Source organism: Enhydra lutris, unplaced genomic scaffold, assembly GCF_002288905.1.
Source record: "Enhydra lutris kenyoni isolate GAN:26980312 unplaced genomic scaffold, ASM228890v2 scaffoldscaffold19, whole genome shotgun sequence".
Classification (NCBI taxonomy): Eukaryota; Metazoa; Chordata; class Mammalia; order Carnivora; family Mustelidae; genus Enhydra; species Enhydra lutris.
In genome coordinates, this window is record NW_019154103.1 from 39,561,622 (window position 1) to 39,578,153 (window position 16,532).

General features: G+C 38.3%; 1 protein-coding gene across 1 annotated transcript in view; it reads right to left on the reverse strand.

Annotated features, from left to right (window-relative positions):
* Positions 1-4,164, reverse strand: part of LOC111148318 (serum response factor binding protein 1) — a 69,317-nt gene extending 65,153 nt beyond the window's left edge. Inside the window, exon 1 of the mRNA XM_022504819.1 lies at positions 4,086-4,164. The gene's annotated coding sequence lies outside the window, so the exon portion shown is untranslated. The remainder of the gene's footprint in view (positions 1-4,085) is intronic.
* Between the last annotated feature and the right edge of the window lie 12,368 nt (positions 4,165-16,532).

Consider the following 16,532-nt stretch of genomic DNA (forward strand, 5'->3'; position numbering starts at 1 on the left):
CTGGTTTAACAAATTCTTTATTTACTAGATGCTAGGGTGCTGTTGTTTCCAATTCTGCGTCCTTTCTCTAGCTCTAACAGAAAGGGAGAAGAAAGTGTACAGTTAGGAGATTTCCCTCCATCATGTGAACATAAAGTAACTCAAGTTGAGCTGCCCATAGTTTCATCTGCCCAATGCTATTTACTCATTATTACCTATAAACAAGATCCCATGCTTGAGACTAGGGAACATGCTATAAGTCAGTTAAATATTCTCACTTCAAAGTCCATGTAAAGTACTGGTCAAAATAAGAAAATGCAATAAATAATCATAAGGTGAAGTAAAACATGATCTTTTTGTGTTTTTTTTTTTTTAAAGAAAAATAAAGGCAAAATTAGAAAGGTAAGATTTTATATACTCAAGAATAAATGTTACTTTAAGAACTTAGAATCAGGAAGTCATCTATAAATGTAAGGTTTTCTCCTTGGAAATTTTTCGAGAAGAATAAAAACATTAAAGGTAAAAGATACTGAAAATTAGCATAATGTAATAATAAGTACCAGTGCAGGTAGGCTTTTTATGTTCAAAACAGACATTTTGGGAAATTAAATATGCTATAAAGTAGATGGCCACAGAACTATTTAAAAGAAAAAGCCGTAATTAAAAATCAGCACAGATAATGAGTACCAATATTCCAAAGGTAATATCAGAGGTTTATAAATGTCTGAGGATCTGATGAAACCTATGGACTCTTTTCCCCTAAGAGGCACACACACAAACACCAATTTACACATAATATCAGGTAGTTACAGGATCCCAGAATTCCTAAATCCCAGTTAAGGAGAGCTAATTTAAGTTATTAAGGATCATAAAAATGATGGCTGAAGTTTCTCAAGTTTCTCATTGAACACATCAGTATTGAGGATATGATACTGAGCAAAAGTTTACAGATAGGTGGAGGAAAGACGAAATCTCTGACATCCACACACACACTCTCAGCAACTCTTTGAAGTGCTAAAAAGAAGTAAAAGGTGTTACAGAAGCTTATAGAAGGGGTAAAATGAAAGCCAAACCCAGTTTCCCTGAGAAAATAACAAGGAGATAAAATAAAAGGAGAAATATGAAGTGGACTGAAAGAAAAAGGGGTTTCTGGGTAGAAGGAAGAACTTGTGCAAAGGAGGTGTAACAGTGCTATGCTACCTAGTGGAGAAGGCCAGTGAGGCTCAAAAGGGGGGAGGGAGGGCGGGAAGCAGTAGTATACTGCAAGGGGGAGACGAGACTGGCCTTGTTTAGACTGATCTTTACCAACAGCAACAGGAAACCATCAAAAAGGCTGTAAGCAAGGGAGTCGTGAGATTAGATTTCTCTTTTGAAGACAGAACTCCAGCTGCACGGTGGACATCAGACTGGAGAGAGAGAGGAGTCAGGACAGTAGTTGAAGGCTAGCTCCGTAGTGCTGGTGAGCAGCATAACTTGGACTAGGATGGGACAATAATGAAAAAGTAATGGATCCATTAAAATAGTGAATGTGAACTTTTTTGCAGATACATTTCTTCCTTGGAGAAGTTGTTAATTCATTTCTTTTACCAATGTTCTAAGAGGCAGTTTCTCTTAATTACTATTTTACAGTAATGACATTTGCCACTTATTTGTCATATNTGCTATACATTTTTTTCTAACTGGTTGTCTTTTTTATTTTTTATTTATTTATTTTTTAAAATTATTTATTTATTTGACAGAGAGAGAGAGAGAGAGAGAGAGGGAGGTAGGTCACAGTAGGCAGAGAGGCAGGCAGAGAGAGAGGGGGAAGCAGGCTCCCCACCGAGCGGAGAGCCCGATGCGGGGCTCGATCCCAGGACCTTGAGACCATGACCCGAGCTGAAGGCAGAGGCTTAAACCACTGAGCCACCCAGGTGCCCCTGGTTGTCTTTTTTAAATTTGGGGACGTTTCGCCGTTTTTATGTAGACAAATCTGTATTTGTTTTTCCCTTTGTAGATATTTTTCTCCCATTATAACACCTTCCATCATTTCCAGTTTTGCTGTCCTTTCCCCCCCACCTTCATATAAGAACGTGTAAGATTTACTTTAACATGGGATATATACACTTCCTAATTTGATAAGCTCATCTAGTCACCAGAAAACATTATCACAGAGCACATACATTGGTAGAGAGATACGTAAAAACAGAGAAAGAGGTAGACAAATGTTTCAAGAGTAGAAAGTGGGGCGCCTGGGTGGCTCAGTGGGTTAAGCCTCTGCCTTCAGCTCTGGTCATGATCTCAGGGTCCATGGATCAAGGCCTGCATTGGGCTCTCTGCTCAGCAGGGAGCCTGCCCCCCCCCCCCCCGCCTACTTGTGATTTCTCTGTCAAATAAATAAATAAATAAATAAAATCTTAAAAAAAAAGAGTAGAAAGTGGTCACACAAAGAACAGACAACCCACCCAGACTGAGGTGAATTTGTGAGGAATTCCTAAAGATCAAATTTTAACTGCTTTAAAAAGAGGACTGAGAATTAGTGGAAAAAGAAAACACCTTAAGTGAAGAGGCCTAAATGATTCTCATTAGTACTCTTATGGCAATTTCAAAATTGAATGGGATGCTCACTAGTATTTCAAAGAATGCCCAAGGATTCACTCCAAAGAAGCTGTATTTTACGTCCTAGGCAAACTAATGAGAAAAAGCCCACCAAATGTTTTCTGGAAGTAGCACACACTTAATCTGTGTTTAGGCACATATGTTAAAAAACTTCAGAATTTCCCCATTCTCTATATTCTGTACTCCACTTTNAAAAAACTTCAGAATTTCCCCATTCTCTATATTCTGTACTCCACTTTCAAGTGAAATTCAGACTAATTAACTTGGCACTGAGGCTGTAACATCATTTAGTTTCATTTTCTACTGAATCCCAGAAGTTCTCATCAATGGAGAGTTATCTAGCCCTATACCACCCAAGGGATTTCCTCCTACCATCTCTTCCTGCCTTATACCAGTCCCTGTCTGGAATGCTTTCTATTCCTCCGCTGAATCACTGACTGCAATTAAGTGTAAGATCCTTAAAGACAGAACGATCACTTCATTTTGCCTTCTTTGGCAGCCTTTCTTCACTCCTTGTTTTTCCCGGCATGATGCTGTACCATCGGTAGGTGTTGCCTACCGTTTCCCATCTAAGCATAGGTTGCTTGGAAACAGAAAGTAGGTCTACACACAACTGTACAACATGAACACTATGTCTTGGCCATGACAAACACTTGAAAAGCCACTGAATAAAGAAGATAAAGAACTTCCTTTGCAGTAGCTGCGAGGTCCTCATTTGATTCTTACTTTTTCAGCTTACTTTAAGTCTTCAGGTGTCTGATGACTTCCGTAAATAGAACCACAAAGTGGAAAGGGGACAGAGGCAGAAATGGTACCCGAGTGACACCGACATTTTGTTAGCAGTGATAAGGGGAAACAGCTGATTTCAGACTGAATTTAAGAAAGAAGGAGAGAAGAGGAATTAGGGAGGGAAAGTATAAACAACTCTTCCTAAAAACTTTGCGTCCATGGAAGAAAGAAATGGGAGAGTAGCTGGAGTAAGAAACGCGGGCGTACATCCTTAGAAGCGACACGATCGCACTGAAGATGAGCAGTCCCTTAGTAAAGAGCTCTCAAGCCCTCCGCTTCACCTCCGGCAACCAACGAAAGGCAGGAAATGCGTAGAGAGTGGATTAGCGGTCTGGCACTGTGCAAACGCTTCCCATATTCCAATTAACTTAAATCTCACAACAACCTTGCAAAGAAGCCACTCTCAGGAGCTTCGTTCTACAGACGAGGGCACTGAATATTAAATTACATGATCTTCCCAACATCCCACACATAAAAATTCCTGCGGCCCGAGGACCAGAAACAGGTGTTTTGCTGCAGCCACCTGGGAACCGTGAGGCCAAGTTACTGTGGCCAGGCTCCGAGTTCCGAGAAAGCCGCCCGGGCCCACCCAGAAGCTGGCCAGCCGCACTCGCACCCTCGTCCTCAGGACACCACGGGCTTGTCAGAAAGACCCAGAGAAGCCATTGTGGCGGTCCTGAAGGGCAGCCCCACAGGTTCCCCCGGGCCTCGGCGCCTACCTCGTTATTGAGGTTGAGAGTCCCCGGCAGAGCTATGGTACATCTGAGAAGACCCCGCGGCAGCCGGCACGTGAACCGGCAAATCGTGGCTCCGTCACCACGCCCCTCTACGGCAGCCTTTGCGGCTGAAAACTCATCCGCGCCGCGTTCGGGCCGACGCTTGAGCGATAGGGAGATCGAGAACGGAAGTGAGTGAGAACAACTTCCGGAGCGGCGTGTTACCGGCTGGAACCGCGCTTTCCTGCGGAAACCGGACGCGGGCAGGTGACCCGGAGGGCGCCCGGTACCTGTTGCCAAGTTTAGAAGTTCTTTAAGACGCTGATTTTATTATACTCGTTTGTAGACGTGGCCCGGCTCTGTAAGGTGTGCCAGTGGGGAGGTGAAAGGCCTTTTACTAAAGTAGAGTTGAGTGACCAAATTTTGCTCTGAATTTTTAATCTAGCGTTTGTGAAGATTTCTGTGCTTTTAACAAGCAGTCCTTGTTGGATACAGCTTTTTCTCTCTGGGCTCCCGTTGTAGCTGAAGCACGAACATATTTTTTTCTGCACAATGTAATAAGGTTTAAATTTAGGTAATCAATGTTTAAATTTAAAGAAAAACCAAGGGGGCTCCTGGGTGGCTCAGTGGGGGTAAGCATCTACCTTTGGCAGGTCATGAGCTCAGAGTCCTGGGATCCAGCCCCGCGTCAGGCTCTCTGCTGGTCAGGGAGTCTGCTTCCCTTTCTGCCTACTTGTGATCCCTGTCAAATAAATAAATAAAATCTTAAAAAAAATAAGGGAAAACCAAGATGAAAAAGTAGAACCTTTAAAGCAAAAACGTTTAAAGCACATTTGCAACTGCCTATGGGAATAGCTGTTTTGAAGTATTAGCCTGGAGGTAGAGGAGACATTCGGGAGTAAATCTGCATTAGGTAATCTTTTAATTAATAGTTAACACCAGGTAGTGTTGATCGTTAAAATGGATCAAAGTCTGGGGCAGAAGCTCTGCATGAATTATCTCCAAAATATTCACAGAAATGTAAGGACATAGGAACTATTCTTATTTTACAGATGGGGAAACTGACTTGCAAGGAGCCAGGTGTCTCACCAGTAATTGTCCAATTGAGGCCAACCACTGCCACAGGACTGCGGGATGGGTGACACAAATCTGCAGATCCCAGTGCAAAGTGAAATTGCAAGACCCCTCACTCAAAAAGTAGGAAATAGTTCTTTGTTTTGTTTTGTTTTGTTTCTTCCATGGTGTCCTTTGACATGCCATGTATTTTTATTTGGTATTTAATGTGTTCTCTCAAGCACAGGGATATGGGTGGGTCTACTGCAGACCCTTACAGGTACTGGGGACCTGCACCCCAGGACTCAGTGTGGATGCGTGTTTTGGAACAAGATGTCAGCAGTTGCTGGGCAAAGACAAGAAAATAAGAAGGCAGAGTACTCAAGTGGAGGATGTAGGAGGCAGGGCCAAAGATGACCCGAGACTGAACCCTTGAAATAAGTTTCATTGTCTCTCTGGACTTCACATACAAAATTCAGATTCACAGATAAAATGAGTAACTTCAGGACCGATGAAAGAACATTTAAGCTAGGCCTCATTATGCGCCTCTATCAGTCATACCCAGAGCCCATTTTCCTAAGTCATGATTCTGTACTCAAATTACTTTAAATCATACTTGCATTTGGGTTGGTATTCTTTTAGTTTAATGTGTGATTTGGGCACAAATGCCTTGATAGTTGACTTCCTATTTGAATAATGTTGCACAAAAGTAGTTTTGCCACTAACAAGCCATACACTGAATTGTAATTGTCTTCTTATTCATTTACCTCTCCTTCTTAAAGCTGAGCTTCTGGACTGTAATGGCTTCTTCAACTCAGGTAGGTGGTAGGCACTCCATTCATAAATACACGGGAAAGGGCACCTTAAAGATAAGCTTAGAGCTTTATGGAAAATGTGTCCTCTCACTGGGGAGAAAGCTGTTGTTATGATTCCATGATACTTCAGTAAATGTGTTCTTAATATGAAATTTGTCTGTGGCTCTTAAAGGCTCTGTAGTGTTTTCTGTGGACCACCCCTCTTATCCAATACCTCACTTCTCCAGCCAGCACAGTCTTCTCAGGTCAGTGTTTGTTTTCTATCTTTTCTTAGCCCAGGCTCTCTCTTTGGCCTTTCCCACTGCCAGCTCTGCTTTCTCAATGGCTACTTTTTAAGACTAGGTTAAGTTCCATCCATCCTTTTAAAGAATCCTTTCTGTAGCTCCCAACAGAAGTTAATTTCTCATCAGCAGATCATTTTTATATTATTTAAAATAAAATAGCTTAACTTTAAGTTTTTTTCTGTAAAGACTGTTTTTTTATAATATAAGCTCTTGGCAAACTTAGATGCTTATTTTAAAAGTGAAGAGTAATTTTCCATTGTCCCTGATATCTTGTTATCTTGATTCTTTGCAAAGATGATTCTATTAACCTGCTCTTATTAAGCTATTCACATTTCCTCTAGTAATAACAATGTTTTTGTATTAAAGAAACTATAGGGGGGTACCTGGGTGGCTCAGTGGGTTAAAGCCTCTGCCTTCAGCTCAGGTCATGATCCCAGGGTCCTGGGATGGAGCTCCGCATCTGGCTCTCTGCTCAGCAGGGAGCCTGCTTCCCCCTCTCTCTGCCTGCCTCTCTACCTACTTGTGATCGCTGTCAAATAAATAAATAAATAAATAAATAAAATCTTAAAAAAAAAAAAAGAAACTATAGTTTTCTCTCGAAAGCAACTCATCAAACCACCTTTACCTTTTCCTTCTTAAGGGTTAACCTGGATCAGTTAAATGGTGTCAGATATATGAAACAACAAGTTTATTATCGTTAAAAGTAAGACCTCTTTCCTCCTTATTACAGTGTTCTTTTAATGAAAGTAAGGATCCAGCATGTTGAATGGGAATCCAGTTTTCCAGTTTCAGGTTAGTCATGAGTTTGTCAGATCCCACTCTATTTGGCTACTCAGGGTGCCAAAACAAAATACCACATACTGGGTGGCTCAACAACAGAAATTATTTTCTTACAGTTCTGAAGGGTAGAAGTCCAAGTTCAAGGTACCATCATGTTTGCTTCTGGTGAAGGTTCTCATCCTAGTGTGCAGACACAGCCTTCTTGTGTCCTCAGATGGCCTTTACAGTGTACACACCTAAAGAGAGAATTGTCTGGGCTCTCTCTCTCTCTCTCTCTGATGTCCATTGATTTTCATTTAAAAATAATGATTCTGTTGGATTCAGGCTCTACCTTTATGACTTCATTTCATCTTAATTACCTCCCTAAGACTTTATCTCCAAATACCATCACATTGGGGATTTTAACTTCAGTATATGGATTGAGGGGAGGACCCACAATTCAGGACACTTTCTTTGAGAAAAGAAAATTATCTCAAAAATAATCTTTTCTTTATCTAACATTCCTGATGACTGCCATTTCTATTGTTAGATATGAAGATATCAATTGATATTAGGACCTTACACTAAGTGAAATAATAAGACAGAAGGACAAATACTACCTTAAACACTTACATGAATCTAAGGCAGTCAAATTCAGAGAAGGAAGGAGTAGAATGGTGGTTGCCATTGAGGGACAAATGGGGAGGTATTAGTCAAAGGGTAAGGAGTTTCAGCTATTTGGTTGAGTAAGTCCTAGAGATCTACTGCACAGCATAGTGCTTATAGTTAACAATATTGTGTACTTAAAAATTTGCCAAGAGGATAGCTCTTATGTTGAGTGTGTTTTTTTTCTAAGATTTTATTTATTTATTTAACAGAGAGAGAGAGAAAGGGAACACAAGCAGGGGGAGTGGGAGAGGGAGAAGCTGACTTCCCGTGGAGCAGGGAGCCCGACACGAGGCTAGATCCCAGACTTTGGGTTCATGACCTGAGCCAAAGGCAGATGCTTAAGGACTGAACCACCTTGGAGCCCCTTATGTTGAGTGTTTTTATCCTCGAGAGAGAGAGAGAGAAAAAAAAAAGGCAGTATGCAATAAGAAAGAGCAGGAAAAAATTGGGAGGTGATGGATATACTAATGGCCTAGATTGTGGTTATGGTTTCCTGATATATAGTTACCTCCAAAGTTATTAGGCTGAGCATATTAATTGTGGATAGCTTTTTGTATATGATTCTTACCTCAGTAAAGTGCTTTTAAAAGGCAAGTTATGGGGGCGCCTGGGTGGCTCAGTGGGTTAAAGTCTCTGCCTTCGGCTCGGGTCATGGTCCCGGGGTCCTGGGATCGAGCCCCGTGTCAGGCCCTCTGCTCAGCAGGGAGCCTGCTTTCTCCTCTCTCTCTGCCTGCTTCTCTGTGATCTCCGTCTGTCAAATAAATAAATAAAATCTTTAAAAAAAAAAAAAGGCAAGTTATGGGCTGGTATTAACAAAGTGATTATAGTTCTACACCTTTCTATTAACTGAATGAGTCAGTGAAAGAGAAGCTTTGGGGAGTCCTGTCATTTTTTTAAGCCTGTGGTGTCATTCGTAATCTTTTGTACTTGAACAGTTATTAGTAATTCCCTCACAACAGATAGCTATACAGTTGAGTGTTTCAGTACTGAGAACCACTGTGTTGTTTCCTTTTCCGGCTCTGCACCTTCAGTTCTCTATCCCTGGATGGCAGTGTTGTTCTCCAAATTTCACATTACAGTTGAAATTTGGAAGGTTCAAGAAAGCAGTCCAAGTAACGGCTTATGATAGCATGAAAATCGTTGGATCTATCTGATTTTTGTATTTCTTAAATGCCTAAGACTAACCCCTCAGTTTTTAATTTTTGATTTGGAGTGAATTACTATCCAGTAATCAACCCTCTAGGTGAACTACTAGTGGATTTATTTAAGAATTGAATCTATATCTTAAATAAATCTATATATAAATAAATATATACACACACACACACACACACACATATAAAGGTATATATAACGTACTGAAGAATGTAACTAGTTACTGTGTAGAAGACAGTAATAGGCAAGTCACTAGGCTAAGATGTTTACTAAATTAATCCTCTGACAGATTATTTTTCGCCTAAATTTCATTTGAATTTTTGTGGAGAGTTTTGGTTAGATTTGTTATTATATCTTTAGGAAAGCTAAAGAAAAATTTCCATTCTAGGAATTTTGGATATTTAAAATTTGAAAAACATAGTTAATGTTATATAGCCAAGTTTTACAAAATCTGAAGGAATGGAGCTGATAGTTAGCAATGTAGTATTTTGGCTAAGAGGTTTGGCTCTGGAGTCAGACTATCTGATAAATTTTAATTTACCTCTTAATAACTATGTACCCTTGGGCAAATTATGTAAGCTCTCTGTGACAAGTTTTCTTTATAAAAATGGGAATGATAATCAACCTCATAGGATTGTTGTGATGATTAAACAGAAACACAGTGTAGGTTCTTAATGAATATTTACCTCTCAATAATTTAAACTGCTATTATTTTCCATTACCTCATTTGATCTTAACAGTAACTTTGTGACATAGGCATAGTGCATAAGACGGAGTCATATCTTAGGAATAACGAATATGCCTGAGGTCATAGAGGTAATAAGAGGGCAATCCAAGTCTCTTGACATAAAATCACTGGTGGCAGTTTTATAACAACTTCATGATATGAAAGTATAAATTACATTAATAATTTATGATTACTGTGCTATTCTTTCCCATTCACCTAATTATTTATTGATCAGTAACTAATGAATGAATGCACTTTATAAAATATATATCCCTTCTTATATATGATTTGTTTCTTTTAGTTATTCTCCAGTTAACCCAAGATCAGCTCAAGATTATGCAACAAAGCCTATACTAATTTAAGTCCAGAAAATGTTATTAAAGCCCAGTATATTAATTTTCAATATATGGCTTTGATTCATTTTAATCAACATTTTTGAACATTACTTTGCAAAGCATTATAGTGGTTTCAGTAGGAGATAAATGATTAAGATGTTGTCCTGTCCATGTTCACCATGGATTTACAGAGTAATGACTTTAATAATTCTAACACCAAGGCCAACTGTATTAAGTGCTGTGGAAAGAATATCATAGGGAAGAAAGAGAACAAATCAATAAGAAGACTTCCTAGAGGAGATAAGTTTTGTGTTCTTTTTTTGAAAGAAGGCTGATGCTTAAAAAAGCAATAGAAGATCGGGAGAAAATTCTCAGCAAAGGAAAATTGTCATATAACAGCAAGATAATAAAAGACATTTTATTTCATAAAGTAATATAAAGGATTTTTCACATATTCTTGAAGTTTTTAAAAACATTGTTAGATGTGGAAGTTAAAAGCCTTTAAATGTCTTTTTTTTTTTTTAAAGGTTTTATTTATTCGTCAGACAGGGAGAGAAAGAGAATGTGTATACAAGCAGGGGGAACCACAGGCAGAGGGAGAAGCAGGCTCCCTACTGAGCAGGGACTCCATCCTAGGACCCTGGGATCATGACCTGAGCCGAAGGCAGATGCTTAATTGATGGAGCCATCCAGGTATGCCAAAGCTTTTAAGTTTCATAAATATATTTCCCACTGACACACCCCAAAAATGATAGTTCCCTTAAGTTACTAAAATTTTTAAAAAGTGAAGCAAAATCTTTTAAGGCAAAAATCTAACATTCTGGAACTTAATAGACTGGAAGAAGTGGGTCTCAAAACATCTGAGGATTTATGCCTTTAAAGGAAAATTTACAGCAGTTATATTTAAACAATAAGGTGGAAATTTGGGACAGGATCAAGAGAATGATGTAAAAGCCTGTTCAGAGAAAATATATTTAGTATGATCATGACCATCAAGGAACAAGGGATTTGTAGCAAATGTTTTGGGTCACGTGTCCATTGGGGCCGAGAGAGATGAGGTATATAGTGTGGGGAGTTAGACTTGGCTGCTCGTTTAGCTTCTCTTTGAAGGAAATCAGTGCTGTTTTACTGGTAAAGATTAGGGTTAGAGAAGGAAGCGCTGTTATTTTCCCCAACTCGTAGTTGAGATTTTGAAAGTGCTATCTCTGGTTCTTCACTTTTCACCTATTCCTCAATGCACTGCTCTTTGAATTCCTGTTACCCCTCCACTGAAACTATCTTTGTCAAGGTCATCAGTGACCTCCCAGGTACTCAGCGATACCTTAGAGTGTTCAGGGTATGAGATATCACCCCTTTCTGTTGCCAGGATTGACTCGCCTGAATATGTTGGCTGAGCCACTGAACCCCTTCCTCCTTTGTCTCCTTACATTTCTGTTTGTGTGATCTAGAAGCCTTACCAGATAGGTTTACTCTGTAGTGTTGCTTCCTACCAGACTTTTTCATACCTGACCTTAGCTGTATGGACACTGTTGACTCAACTGAAAATTATCCAGCCCAAATGCTGATAGTGCTGGTGTTGAGAACTGCTCTATGCTCATGTCTGTAACAACTGCCTGAGAGCACAGGAAGTACCAAGCAAAGGCCAGGTTATGGGAGAGGCCACCTCTGGATGCAAGAAATGAGGGAGGGGGCAGAGATTTTTCTGGAGAGAATTTAAAATCAGTTGCAATTCTGACTAAAAGTTAACCTGCTTCCGTTATCACCATGCATTAGAAATTCTAAAAAAAAAAAAAAAAAAAAAAAATTGGTGATAAAATTCTCCTCACCAAATGAATATTTTGTCAGCTTAAGTTCCAAATAATTACCTCAGTTTTACTACTGAGTCATAAAAATATAGATGTAAGCTCCAAAATTAGCGTTATTAACATTAATAAACATTCTATTTTATATGGAGGTAAATTGGAGGTCTGCTCATTACGTAATTGGCCTGTGATACACATAGACTCAGAGACCCCTCTTCAGTGGTAAGTTTGTGATTGTTTGGAATCCATGGAGCTCACTTTTCAACTGAGTTGATTTGCTACTCTGTGAGAGTTCATATTCCTGCATTTACAGCTATTCAAAATAAATAATGATGGCTGTATGTGATTTTTGTAGTTATCTTTTTTTTCTGGTGTGAAGTTTTTGATGAAGTTTATCAGATAAAAAATTTGCAGACAGCTAGAATCATCCTTGAACATTGTACAGTGAAACTCTAAGCTTTAAAATCATTTCTTGAAGGGAGGCAGTAGGAAATGTGGAAAAGATACTATGTAACATCAACAATGATAAAAATAAGAAAATGGACATTCACATAGAAAAAAAAAGTTTCAAAGAAGAATGCCAAAAGAAACAACAACAAGACGCCAGTATTACGTTGCCACTACCCCCCTAAAAAATCTATTGTAACTATAGATGATTGTCTTTGTGGTTTTCAGTAAGAATCGATGCTTGTTCTAAAGCAGTGATTTAAATAATGCCCAATTGGTTATCATTCAGCCATTTTCTCTGAACTTTAAAAATATTTATTTATTTGAGAGAGAGAAAGAGAAAGTGGTGGGAGGGGCAGTGGGAGAGGGTAGAAGAATCCCAAGCAAACTCTAAACTGAGCACAGAGCCTGAAGAGGGTCTTGATCTCAGGACACTGAGATCACGACCTTAGCTGAAACCAAGAGTCTGATGCTTAACTGACTCTGCCACCCACGTGCCCCCATTTTCTCTGATTTTTGCAGAAGAAAAAAATTGTGTAGTCATAACCAGTATTAGAGAAAGATGAATTGAAACATGAAAATAGTCTAGTGAAAATATTTTTGACTGAAGCCACTGGCATACATCCTGGAGAAAAAAGGACATGGATAGTATTACAGTTTCTAAAATTTATTGTGAATGGGAATCACCGCCATATATTTTCTAAGGTTTAAGGTTTTTTTTCCAGTGGTAGCATGTATGTTGCTTCATATGTAAGAAGGATGATAAAATTATTTAGAGGCGTTCTTGAGCTAGAGGTGAAGAGAAGTTGACAAATCTGGGTATGTTATGTAGTGAGCACGAATATATGAAGGTAAATCTTTTATGACGTTTTTGACAAATATGCAGAGGTCCAGGCTTGAAAATACAAAGAGTAATGTTACCATTGGATGCCCTGACAGTCCAATATTCTAGTAATAAGTTTTCCCTTTGTAATACATTAACATAATTAAAAAGCATTATGGTTTCAGTTGATGAATGTGTATAATTTTGACATGAATATTGGTTGGTATTTTAATTTACATTAATGAGTAGATGAAAGTGAAAACCACAAAGACAAATGCTGAAACTTCATTTGCTCAGAAATGACAAGAGCACTACTTTGCGGAATCGGAGGTTTTTGAATACCAGAAGAACATTGTGCTATCCACAATGAATGGTTGTACACACAGCAAACTTCTAATCTGCATTTTTTCCTCCTTCATTGTCATAAAGTTAGAGTCAATCAATAGAACAGTCAAGCCCTGATTTGTGATATTTGCTGTTACTGACAGTGTTACTCCACTGTTACCTACTTCAAGCCACTAAAGAGATATCACTGAGTGGGGGGAGTCAAAAAAGATATGCAGTAGCACACTGTTTTATGGAATCTGCCATAAAGATCAGACAGGCATAATCTCAGAAGCATAGATGATAGTGTGGTGTGGTAAAAAAAAAAAAAATTAGGAAGGGTATGTATTTTTTATTTTGAGTATTTGTTACCTTTGTTTCTAATATAGTTTGCTTAATGATAACTTTATTTTAATTAACTGTTAACAGTGGCTATGTTTTACAGAAGATTAAGATATTAAGATATTAAACTAAGATATTCTTAGTTTTTTTTCTCCTTTTGGTGTATTTTTACTTATTGAGGGAGCTCATCTACCCTTAATGTTTCAACTTTCTTTTTTTTTAATTTTTTTTTCTTTTTTTTTTAAATTCAATTAGCCAACACATAGTACATCATTAGTTTCAGATACAGTGTTCAACAATTCATCAGTTGTGTATAACACCCAGTGGTCATCACATCCTATGCCCTCCTTAATGACCATCACCCATTTACCCCATCCCCTACTCACCTTCCCTTCAACCCTCAGTTTGTTTCCGATAGTTAACAGTCTCTCATGGTTTGTCTCCCTCTCTGATTTCTTCTCATCCAGTTTTCTGCCCCTTCCCGTATGGTCTTCTGCACTGTTTCTTATGTTCCACCTGTGAATGAAACCATATGATAATTGTCTTTCACCAACTGACATATTTCCATTAACATAATACCCTCCAGTTCCATCTACCTGGATGTAAATGGTAAGTATTCATCCTTTCTGATGGCTGAGTAATATTCCATTGTATAGATACACCACATCTTCTTTATCCATTCATCTGTCGAAGGACATCTCAGCTTTTTCTACAGTTTGGCTATTGTGGACATTGCTGCTATGAACATTGGGGTGCAGATGCCCCTTTGTTTTGCTCCATCTGTATCTTTGGGGTAAATACCTAGTAATATAATTGCTGGGTTGTAGGATAGCTCTATTTTTAACTTCTTGAGGATCCACCATACTCTTTCCCATTGTGGCTGTACTAGTTTGCATTCCTACCAACAGTGTAAGAGGGTTCCCCTTTCTCTTCATCCTTACTAACATCTCTTATTTCCTGTCTTGTTAATTTTAGTCATTTTGTCTGGTATAAGGTGGTATCTCAGCGTGGTTTTGATTTGTATTTCCCTGACGACAAGTGATGTTGAGCATCTTTTTATGTGTTGGTTCGCCATTTGTATGTCTTCTTTGGAGAAGTGTCTGTTCATGTCTTCTGCCCATTTCTTGACTGGATTATTTGTTTTTTGAGGGTTGAGTTTAATAAGTTCTTTATAGATCTTGGATACTAGCCCTTTGTCTGATATATCATTTGCAAATATTGTCTCCCACTTCGTAGGTAGTCTTTTAGTTTTGTTGAATGTTTCCTTTGCTGTGCAGAAGCTTTTTATCTTGATGAAGTCCCAATAGTTCAGTTTTGCTTTTTCAACTTTCTTTTGAGACATTTTCCAAATTATATTCTGTGTAAAACTTTATAGTAATCAGTCTGGCTAGAAAAATGGTTCTATAATGAAATACAATAGAAATTTTGTATGATTCACAATGTAAAGTAACATTTATAATATAAAGTAAATCCTATGATAATTCTAAATTAAAAGACCCTTGCAATCATGTTTAAACTAGTTTTCTCCAACCTCTTCGGAGCACAAGTCATATCATGTTACATTTATTAAATCTACTGAAACTGTATATACTATTTGGGAAATATTGGCCAAAAAGTTGGTAACTCCCCAGTATACATTTATGTATATTGGCTCCTTCCTTTTATGTGAACTCCAAAACTGAATTTCCAACTCTCTCTTATATCCCTAGAATTTCTTCTCTATTGTTCTGTGTTAGGCCCATCACTATGTCAGGGATCTCAAGTCAAAGGCCACTGAAGTACACTTAATTGTTTAAAAATTTGGGCCTATTACTGGTTTCAGTTAGGGACAATGTGCAACATAGTGAAATGCAGTATGTCTCACTAAGAGGATGTTGGAAGTAACTTATTGCACTTGGGTTTAGTTTTAGTAATTTTGGAGAGGATCTATGGAAGCAAGGACAGAGCTATAGATTGGGTACTTTCAGAAAGCAGGGAAAAATCTGTGATTGGGTAGCTCAATAAATTTGAATTATGTAGAGGAAGTCCAATTAGAGTGAGGATAAACTGTTATTTGTAAATAATAGTAGCTGAGGGAGGGAACTATTTGGTATTTTGTGGGTTTCACAGTGGTTATTTTTTTATCTTCGTCATAGTCTCAGGGTTGCCTTGTTTGATGTTGATATTTGGTGAGATCCTTAGTGTCCATGAGCAGATCATAGTTAAGCTGTGAGCATCAGATGGACTTTTAGTAACACTCAGGCCAACCTGTGTGTTTCAGACCAGGTCTTCTATATCAGGAGCTACTTTTTTCTTCCTTTGATCTTTTTATAGTACCTCTCTTTGTTCTCCCTTATTTAATGCCATAGCCTTAGTCATCTAACCAAGAAACATTTGGTTAACTCTAATCTCTTATCTCTCTTATCCCTGACATTTTAGTAGAGTGTTAGTCACTAGTATGTTATGAGTATCCATGAAATGTCTTTCAAATTCATTCCTGCCCCTCTTGTCTCACTATTAAATTGAGGCCTTCAATACCTCTTACCTGAACTCTTGCAATCACTAGCAAACCTATCTTCCTGATTCTAGTTTTAGCTAAGCAGGTCATCATCTCACTATTATCATAGTCTTCTTCCCAAAATGTAGATAGGATTAGGTAGTTCCTCTACTTTACAAGCTTTAATGGCTCACTTTACTTACACGTTTTGTTATGCAAAGTGTAAGCACCTAGCCTGCTATTTAAGATCCTTGACAATGTGGTACAGCTTAACTTTACCATCTCTTTCTACCAGTCCTCACGGTCAAATTTATTCAATAAACATTTGTTGAAAGTCTTTATTGTGTGCTTTCACTAGACTTGTTATTTCTCTTAAATAAGTTTATTTTTTATTTTTTTTATTTTTTATAAACATATATTTTTATCCCCAGGGGTACAG